Source organism: Pleurodeles waltl, chromosome 7 (assembly GCF_031143425.1).
Source record: "Pleurodeles waltl isolate 20211129_DDA chromosome 7, aPleWal1.hap1.20221129, whole genome shotgun sequence".
NCBI lineage: Eukaryota > Metazoa > Chordata > Amphibia > Caudata > Salamandridae > Pleurodeles > Pleurodeles waltl.
In genome coordinates this window covers 37,725,522-37,736,438 of record NC_090446.1, presented here as the reverse complement: position 1 = coordinate 37,736,438, position 10,917 = coordinate 37,725,522, and positions in this window count along the sequence as shown.

Here is a 10,917-nt window from a genome sequence, read left to right as displayed (position 1 = left end):
ATCCGAAACGTGGTATCAACTCCCTCAACAATAGCTTGGCAACTGTAAGGCTGTCATTTCTACGTGTAGGATATGCCTCAATCCAGTGACTAAAAATGCACACAATCACCAACACATATTTCAGACCCCCATGCACAGGCATCTCAATGAAGTCCATCTGCATTCGGCTAAAAGGACCGCTTGCCCTACCAATGTGACTCGCGCTCACAACTGTTCCCTTTCCTGGGTTCATCTGCTGGCAAGTGACACATCGATGGCAAACTGCTTCTGCAGCTTGATGAAATCTGGGGTTAAACCAATCAGTTTTGAACAATCTTATCATGGCATCTCTCCCTAGGTGAGCTTGCCCATGATAGAACCGCGCAAGCTGTGATAAGAGACTATTAGGCAAAACAAATTTTCCCTCATGTGAGACCCATAATTCGTCTTGTCTCTTTATGCATTGTGATTTGATCCATGAATCTCTTTCATCCTCCCTGACATTGTTCTGTAGTGCTTTCAGCTCCTCTATTGTATCTACAACCTTTAAGGCAAATGCTTCAGCTGGTTCGAGTTCTGGTTCATTTATTGTATTCCAATCATCTCTCAGTAATATACAGTTCAAGGCACAAAATCTTGCGACTTGATCCGCATATGCATTTCCTAGAGACACATAGTCCTGTCCTTTCGTATGAGCACTACACTTTACCACTGCAACTTCAGCTGGCACTTGAATGGCATGTAACAATTCCCTTATTCTCTCCCCGTTCTTTACTGGGGATCCTGAAGAAGTCAGGAAACCTCTCTGTGACCATAGTTGTCCAAAGTCATGCACAATCCCAAACCCGTATTGACTATCTGTATAAATGGTGACTTTCATCAATGCAGACAGTTGACATGCTCTTGTAAGGGCAATAAGTTCTGCTACTTGTGCAGAATAGACTCCTTGAAGCCATCCCGCTTCCAAGACACCTGTTACAGTACATACAGCATATCCTGCTTTCAAAATTCCCATCCCATCTCTTAGACATGAACCATCAACAAAAAGAATTTGGTCATTTACATCAAGCTTAGTATCCTTGATGTCCGGTCGAGGTTTTGTGCAAAATTCAGTCACCTGAAGGCAGTCATGCTCGACGTCTTCAGCGTTCTCAATTTCAGCATTTTCTCCAGGAAGCAAGGTAGCTGGATTCAACGTAGTGCACCTTTTCAGCTGCACATTCGGTGAGCCCAAAATTATCGTTTCATACCTTGTGAGTCTTGCTCCAGTCATGTGTTGCGTTCGGGAGCGGGTCAAAAGTATCTCAACTGAGTGAGGGACCATGACTGTTACTGGGTGTCCCATCACTATTCCTTCACTCTGAGTGAGGCTGATACCAACTGCTGCTACGGCGTGCAAACACCTTTGGGAGTGCTGCTGCAACCGGATCCAAAGTAGCTGAAAAATATGCTACTGGTCTGTTCACGCCACCATGGGCTTGGGTCAAGACAGACAAAGAACATGCATCACGTTCATGGCAAAACAATGTAAAAGGCTTCGTGTAGTCAGGCATACCTAAAGCTGGAGCCCTGCACATGCATTCTTTCAGTTCAACAAAAGCATCCATCTCGTCTCCTTTCAGCTCAATTTCATCCAAAGCATCCTTTTGGGTCAATTTCAGTAGGGGCTTCGCTAGAGACGAAAAGTTGGGGATCCACTGGCGACAATATCCCACCATTCCCAAAAACTTCCTCACCTCCTTCCTTGTCTTTGGTGGACTCATCTGAAGTATGCTCGTGACTCTTTCCTTCATTATTCTCCGTGACCCTTTCTCTATTTGGTGACCCAAATATTTCACTTTCTTCTGACAGAACTGTAATTTAGAAGGAGACACCTTATGTCCATTCCTTCCCAAATGATTCAACAGAGCAATGGTATCGGCTGTGCAGTTGCTTTCTGTCTTTGATGCAACCAGTAGGTCATCAATGTACTGTACTAGGGTTGACTCGAATGGCAACTCTAACTCCTCCAAATCTTTCTTTAGAACCTGATTGAAGATTGACGGTGACTCAGAAAACCCTTGAGGAATTCGACACCAACTGTACACTCTGTCTAGGAATTTGAAACAAAAGAGGAATTGGCTGTCCTCATGAAGAGGCACAGAAAAGAATGCTTGTGACAAATCGATGACTGAGAACCATTCAGCATCGCAAGGAACTTGAAACATTATCACAGCTGGATTTGGTACGACCGGGCAGCACTTTATTATGATGTCATTTATTTTCCTCAAATCCTGTACGAGTCGGACTTTCCCACTTGGCTTTATTAGTCCCATTATCGGTGAATTACATGGACTACTTAGCACTTCTTTCAGTACCCCCTGCTTTACAAATTCATCAATGAGTTGGGCAACTTTCATGAGGGTGTCTTGTGGCATGTGGTATTGTGGAGTCTGGGGAAAGATCGCATTGGGTTTTACCATCACCTTTACTGGTTCCACTCCTTTCATCAATCCCACCTCTTTCCCTGTCATGTCCCACACTTCCTTTCCGACTGTTTCCCGTAATTCTGCTGGGATATCTTCTTCAGTTATCATCGGGAAGAGACAAATCAGAGGATACTCCTCGTCGACTGTTTCCATTTCGTCCCCCTCTACACTGTCCTCTTCTTCCCCATCATTGCTCGTTTCTATTGTTATTCCTTCGTTTGAACACATTATCGAACAACCCAATTTACACAGTAGGTCTCTTCCTAACAGTGCTATCGGGCTTGAGTCACACACCACAAACTGATGTACCCCTTGATAGTTTCCGATGCTGACTGGAACCGGATCTGTTATTGGGTTCGTCAGATGTCTATTTGCTACTCCCACCACTTGAACTGTCCTCCCCGAGAGTGGCAAATTTGGAACTTCACTGCTCTTAACTGTTGAACGTGTGGCTCCCGTGTCCACCAAGAATGAGACACGATGACCCATTACTCTTCCCTCTACGTACGAACCCCTTTGATCGACTTCCAAGGATGCCGCAAGCACACAGTCTCCTTCTTCTCCTGAACTTTCACTCTCCCATACGTTGTTTATTCCACTCTCACTGTGTAAGGGGAACTGTTGTACTGTGCCAGTTGTACTCATTACCTGACTCGTTACCTGCGGAGGAACCATCACTTGCTGCTGACTCATTGGTGCCAAGGGTATTTGCATTTGCTGATTAGGGACCATAGGTAACTGCTGTTGCATCGGCTGCATCTGCGTCATCTGCATACGAGGCATCTGCATCTGCTGCGGCTGCATAGGTTGCAATCCCTGCAATTGATTTACAGTCTGAAAATTTGGGTTTGGACCTCTCATTTTCGGTCCTCTCATTGTCTGAAATGCATTGACATCATTGTTTTGCTGACCAACACCTACACCTGCACCTGCACCTGCACCTGCACCTACACCTGCACCTTCCTGCACCACCATTGGGCACTCGCGTTTCCAATGACCGACGATCCCGCTCACGTGACACGGCATCACCTTCTTCATTGCCTGCACACCCGTCACGACAGTGTTCAGATCCGGACCATTATTCACAAAACCTCCTCTGCCTCTGCCTCTGGCCTGTGTCTGAAACGCCATGTTTCCCTGCAATTGCAACTGCTGTTGCGGTACCTGCTGTTGGAACCCTTGCATCCCTTGCAAACCTTGCAGACCTTGCAAACCTGTTTGAGCTGCCTTAAGCTGCATCATCATCACCTTCTCTTTCAGGTTCTTCTGTTTTACCTCAATTTCGTCGCTACAGTATTTCGCATAAGTCAAGACCTCATTGATCGGTTTAGACTGCCAACAAATCAAATGCGACTTTATCATCTGGCTTATCTCTGGCCTCAGCCCTTCCACAAATCTGAACACAAAATGAAGCATGTCTTTCGCCTCAATTGTTTCCGTGCCACTGTAATTCTTGAACGCCTTCAACAATCTCTCATAGTAACTATGAATCGATTCTTTAGTCTCTTGGGCAGTTCGGTCAATCTTTTGCCAGTCCACGTTTTTCGCGGGTACCTTCGTTTTCAAATGCTCAATCACCTTGTAGTACAAGCTCATCACCATAGGTGATGGCGCGCCCGTTTCCCTGTGTCTCTCCGGTTCACTGGTCGGCCAACCTACAGCTCTTTTGCAATCCTCCCACAAATCTGCCGGAACCACAATCTCAAAGAGAGTGTTCAGGTCTTCCCAGAGACATTTTGCAAGCTTCACAAACCTATCAGTCTGCTGATACCATTCAATCGGTTTCTCTCTTAGTTTGGGAAAATCGTCCGTAAAAGACTGAATGTCGCTTCTGTGCCATGGTACATGTACTAATTTTCCTCCTGCTGTCTCCCTCATTGGTAACATTGTTACTGTATCACCACTCTGCGGTCTTTTCTCATTGTGCTCTGTAGCACTGTCCCTCCTCTTGTCCTTCCTCTTTACCCACCTGCTTTCCCATTTGTCTAGGCACCTCCACACTTGTGCACTCTGCAGCAATTCTCTAAGGTGGGTCTTCATGCCTGCTGACCTCATGTGTTCAAAATCTGTGGTCCCAAAATCTAACCTGTAGCTCCTGCTCAAGTGTTTCGTCTTGTCTATGTCAACCCCGTTTCTGTCAGCTGCTTCTTGCAAGCTCTTAGTGTGAGAAACTGGGGCTGATTGCAGAGGCCCCCTAACTTTTTGCCCCCATTTTCCACTTTATGCTGGTGTTTTCCTGACTCTGATGGTGCCCTGGGTACTGCTAACCAGTCCCAGGGCCTGTGCTCTGTGTAAAATGGATATACAAATTAGGCTAATTATAATTGGCTAAGTTAACCTACCTATAAGTCCCTAGTATATGGTAGGGCATGTAGGTTTAGGGACCACAGCATAGGTGGTGCACACCTAGGTGCATTGCTAAGGTGCCCAGTGTCATTTTAAAAGCAAGCCTGCCTTGCTGGCTGCTTTTAAATTAAAGTTATATGCAAATTCGACTTTGGAATTAAAGGTACTTCCAAAGTTTTAAACTACCTTATTTTTACATATAAGTCACCCCTAAGGTGTGCCCTATGTGCCCCTAGGGATGGGTGCCATGTAACTATAAGCAGGGACTTTATAAAAATAGATTTATAAGCCCTGGTGAGGTAAAAACAGCCAAATTCGTTTTTCCCTAATTGAAGTAAATGGCCTTCATAGGCTAGAATGGGCAGACTTTATTTTAAATTTTAAAGTCTCCTTAAATGTTACATACCAAGAATTTGGTATCAAATTGATTGTTATAATAAGTCCCACAACTTCCAGTTGTTGGATTTAATATAACTAGTGCAGGTAAAAAGTTTAGACTTTACCTAAAAAGTTGCCAATTTCAGCTCTGCATTGTTTTTGCTGCTGTGCTCTGATTGGCCAGCCAGCAGCAGCTTCTGCCAGGCCACTTTAATGAGGTGTGAAGTGGCCTGGCTTCACACAAAGGAATGTGCTTGGGGGAGAGAATCTCCCCTCAGCAGATGGTGAGGCAGGAAGGGGGAGGGCTGCCAAACTGGTCTTCAAAGGCAGAGAAGGACATCTGGAGCACCCAGCAACACCCCCACATCCTGCAACCCCAGACAGCTAGGTGCCCCCTTGATTAGATTAGGAGAGGGCAAGAGAGGGGTGTGTTTATGATTTTTAGCCACACCAGTGGGTGGGCTCAGCCAGATCTCTCCTCCAAAAATCAGATTCATCCATTTTGGATTTTTAGAGACTGTTGCCTTCTGGGATGGATTTTTGCCACACTTCCCAGGAAGTGGTCATCACAGGGGGACGACCCTGTCCCTGATTGGAGAACCAGGGCCCCCCTGCTTTTCACCCAGGAGCAAGGATAAAACTGGCAGACCTGCACCCACGCCTCAGATCCCCACCAAATTTCAAGAAGAAAGAACTACAAGGAGAAGAAGGACTGCCCTGCTGGACCCCTGGCCTGCACCTGGACCCTGCACTCAGAAAGACTGCACCAGCTGCACACTTGGGCTTCACCACAAGAAGGACTTTGCCTGGCTTCCACTGGTTCAAGGAGGGACTCCCTGTTTGCTACAGGTGAAAAATTGCTAACCAGAGTCCCCTGCACCAACTCCTGAAAAAGTGACCAGCTGACCACTGTCCAGTGGCCAAAAAGGAGTTTGCGCCAGGTGCATTCTGGGAGTTGAAGTCCGCACCCCCAAGGACCATCACAGAACTTCTGGACCCTTGGGGTGAGCTGTGGACCCCAAAAGAACCTTAAAAGAACATCTGGGTGAAGCCCCAGAAGTTTGGAAAAGATTGGAGAATTTTTGAAAAAAGCTCCATAAAGTGACCGACCCGACGCGGAAATTCTAGCCGGCTTGCCTCAACCGCGACCCGGCCTGACTTCGTGGTTCGTCCCGGTAAAGAAAAACATCCAAAAAAGAGACTAAGGTGGTCATTCTGACCCTGGCGGTCTTTGACCGCCAGGGCGGAGGACCGCGGGAGCACCGCCGACAGGCCGGCGGTGCTCCAATGGGGATTCCGACCGCGGCGGTAAAGCCGCGGTCGGACCGGCACCACTGGCGGGGTCCCGCCAGTGTACCGCCGCCCCATTGAATCCTCCGCGGCGGCGCAGCTTGCTGCACCGCCGCGGGGATTCCGACCCCCCCTACCGCCATCCAGATCCCGGCGGTCGGACCGCCGAGATCCGGATGGCAGTAGGGGGGGTCGCGGGGCCCCTGGGGGCCCCTGCAGTGCCCATGCCACTGGCATGGGCATTGCAGGGGCCCCCGTAAGAGGGCCCCTACATGTATTTCACTGTCTGCTGCGCAGACAGTGAAATACGCGACGGGTGCAACTGCACCCGTCGCACAGCTTCCACTCCGCCGGCTCGATTCCGAGCCGGCTTCATCGTGGAAGCCTCTTTCCCGCTGGGCTGGCTGGCGGTCTGAAGGCGACCGCCCGCCAGCCCAGCGGGAAAGTCAGAATTACCGCCGCGGTCTTTCGACCGCGGAACGGTAACCTGACGGCGGGACTTTGGCGGGCGGCCTCCGCCGCCCGCCAAGGTCAGAATGAGGGCCTAAGTCCGAACGTAAAAAGTTGACCGGGACCTTCCAGCCATCGTATCCGAGAAGGGCTCCACGGACGTCGGATCAAGATCCAGGTTTACCCCGGTCGAAGGATTTTCATCTCGAAAAAACGACTAAGTCCGAAGGTAAAAATCACCACCGAGGAAACCGACTTCGCGTATCCGGACAAGGGCTCCAGGAGGTCGGATCCAACTGGCAGGTTCGTCCCGGGGAAGAAAAACATCAAAAAAGAGACTAAGTCAGAAGGTAACTTTTTAACCGAGGCCTCCCGCAACTTGTAGCCGAGCAGGGCTCCATCGCGGTCGTCCTGAAAGTTTGACTTTGCCCCGGTCCTGGTGCAACCAGATGACCCGATTGGCGCTTTTTGTTTCTAAGCGCTAGAAAATAATAATACTTTAAAAATTCATATCTCCGGTTCCCCTGAACCGATTTTAATCGTTTTTGTGTCATTTTAAAGATAAAAATATAAGCTATTTTTAAAAATTGGTTTTGGATTTTTAAACTGTTTCCTGTGTTTTATTTAATTACTGTTTTGTGATATTTGAATGCTTTACACTTTGTCTCCTAAGTTAAGCCTTGACACTCGATGCCAAGCTACCAAGGGTAGAGCTGGGATTAATTTACTGAGACCTAACTGTACCTATGTGGAGGTTTGTGGCTTGTTGCTAGGTGTAGGTACCTACCTGCCCTACCAATAACCCATTTTCCAACACTTATGTATCTTGTTCACTTCCTTCGTAATCCTGGGACATAGATACCTCAGCTCTTCTTCCGTGTAGGACTCTAACCTGTTCACACCCATAGTCCCTTCCACCAATTCTTGTGCTTTATTGTTCAACCTGACCCTATTCATGTAGTCTTCTCCTTTCCCACTAGCTGGACTTTGTGTGGAATTCAGACTGTTGAACCACTGTGTCAGCTGTTGCGCATTCACCCCCATCAGGGTAGCGTTTACATCGACTGCCATCGATGGCTGTGGCAGCTTTTCAGTGTTCGATGTGAGAGGTATTATCAGTGGGGGGCTCGACCTTACAAGTGTTGACTGAGCACATACGGGACTAAACTCCATCAAGGACCCAGATCCAGTTGGCTGAGCCGCTATCGGAGTTATCCCTGGAATGTTTTCTATGCACCTTCTTTCTGTCCCATTTTGCAGCATTGACCCCTGACTGTTCAGACCCAAATTAGGCTGACTATACAGAGGTACCGCTGGACCTACGGTAATGGGTAAGGATATCGCGTCTGGATTCTGTCCATTCCCCATGTTCTGTGGCATGTTCATTCCCACACCATGGGTCATCATTGTTGGCATGCCCACCTGGCTCCCCATCATTTGAGCATGTGCGTTTCCTGCCTGCATCTGCTTTTGAGGCATCATAAACTGAGTTGATTCAGCTTGTGTCATCGCTTGGTTGTAACCATTCTGTACGCCCCTTACGGTTGGATCTAGGATCATCCCTCCACTATTTTCACTACTGTAGTACCCTGGCATCTGCTGCTGATAATTTTCTGCTGGTTTCAACACGGGCACATCTGGATATATTCTCCTAACCTGCGGTATCTGCGGGGTGAGCAATAAACGCGGGTCCTTAGATCCCGATGACGTTCTCGGACTCTGTGTTTCGTTGCTCTGTATCGGTGCTGGAGGGGCAGAACTTGTACTTGGACCTTGTCCATTCTCTGCATAAGGCGGTGGACGGTCGTTCAGCAATTGCATTATCAACTCCTCATCCTCTAACTCCTCTTCTCTTCTCAACTTTTCCTCGTCCTCTCTATCCTTGGAACACTTTCTGTCTGTCTTACAGGTGGCTTTCTTACCCGTCTCTTCTCCTTCCTTAGTAATTGCGGGGAACAATTTTATCCCCTGCAATACATCGGACCTCCACACCTTCTGTGCATTATCCCACCTAGCATCCGCTAGAGTCTTTTCTACCTTCCTCATTCTGGTCTCGAACTTCTTTTGCTGTTGCTGTCTGGCCATTAGTTCCCAAATTGCTAGAGCCTCAAACTGTGCTGGCCTTGGAGGCACCTTCATGTCATACATCGTGAATCTCAAATTCTCTAAAATCTTTATATTGAATGTCCCATATATCGGGAATGCTACACTCCCATGTTTCTCTGTCAACTTGTGCCATTGCTTTAGCCAAAGACACGGAGCTACCCCCTTTTCCTCCATTACAATGTAAGCTGGTGTACCCTCGGGCGGCGTCTCTTCTCCTACGTTCGCTTTAATGTAAGACTCCCCCTTCATCGCACTCCTGAATGCTTTAAAGAATTTCATCTTCTCGTCTTTTATTTAACCAAGTTTATAACCAATATTTGACTTCAATTCCACAAAACTTTAACCAATAGGTAACTTTTAACTGCACAAATTTGTAATCAATAGGTGACTTTAATTCCCGGAATACTCTTCACCTGCCTTTCCCCTTCCAATCGAGTCCCACAGACTGCGTCCAATCCGTGCGCGACCCGTCTCACCCACCAACCTATCCCAGCGCGGCTCTTAGTGACGTCACACTCACACACACTGCGGCTGACAAAGCCTCGCGGCTAGTCCTCCTTCACTCACCCCTTTTCGTAACAACTTCTTGCATATATTGCGAGCTACCAAAAATAAAACAGATCTGTCGGTTTACTACAGGAAGGGTAACACAGTCGCTTCAGGACCTTAGGGACTTTTCACCAACCGTGACCACTATTCGATCTCTTTCACCAGCCTCGGCCGCTATTCGGTCTTTCTCAGTCCCCACATTCGCAAGCAAATCTGACCCGCAGACCTACTCTCAACTTGTCAATGATCTGTTCTAGTGCACTTAGAATCTTGTCAAAGCCCGAAGTCGAAGTTTCTTTCACTCCTTAACACACGTACCCGACTTGTTGACCACGCCCGATCAACCCTCTAAACCGCCCAGACCACAACATGGATCAACATACTCCGGAGTCTCTTGACCTCGCAGGGCCCGTCTCAACAACAACAACCACGTGGACCTTTTTATGCACAAAGCGCCACACGCACATGAAGTTCGACGACTTCCCTACTCTCACACTCGGAGCCGCACCTCCGTTACTCTATGAAGTTCGATGACTTCACTACTTCTACACTCGGAGTCGCACCTCCGCTATCCTCAAAAAGAAAATCCTCGCAACCTTTTCACACACCCTGCGGCAATAAGCTATGCAAGCGCAAAAACCCTAACTTCACTCATACCATCACTAGTACCGCCAGCGCTGATTCCACACCTCCGTTCTCACCATTCGCAAGCTCCGAGATCCCGGGAAAGTCGCGGTGGACCTAGCCCATCATCATCTTGTCAATCGTTTTATCCAAGAAAAATCTAATTCAACCTTTCGAATGGGGTCTCAAAATGCGTAACCGTTAATTCAACACCATGTACTTTAGTAGTACAGGGTCCCAAAAGACGAAACCATCCTCTGCTACCATCTACTGATAGAGCGGAACGCGGTAACAAATTTACCTACGTTTGGACGCTCTTTAGGCCGATGAATCTTTTGACTTAGTGGGAACTCTCTGTACTCATATATCGATCAATCGCATCAAATCAATAATCAATAACGAACATATGCAACACCTTGAACAACATAACACTTTACAATCAATCCAGAATACATTTCGGCGAACCCTGACCTTTCAGTCAGGAATAACCACACCAGTTTATTGCAAAGTTAGTGAATTTATTTCCCTATATTAACAAAGCTAGCACGATGTAAATGTTTCTCAACACCAAATGATAAACATATATGAACATTAATAGCTGTCCATAGCACCGAAACAAATGTAATCTATGTAGCATTTGAATCACAAGGCATTCGATAATGGCAATGCAAATCACTAATACGATAATCTGTAATGAACTAATGGCATACATTTAGTCAGCATAACA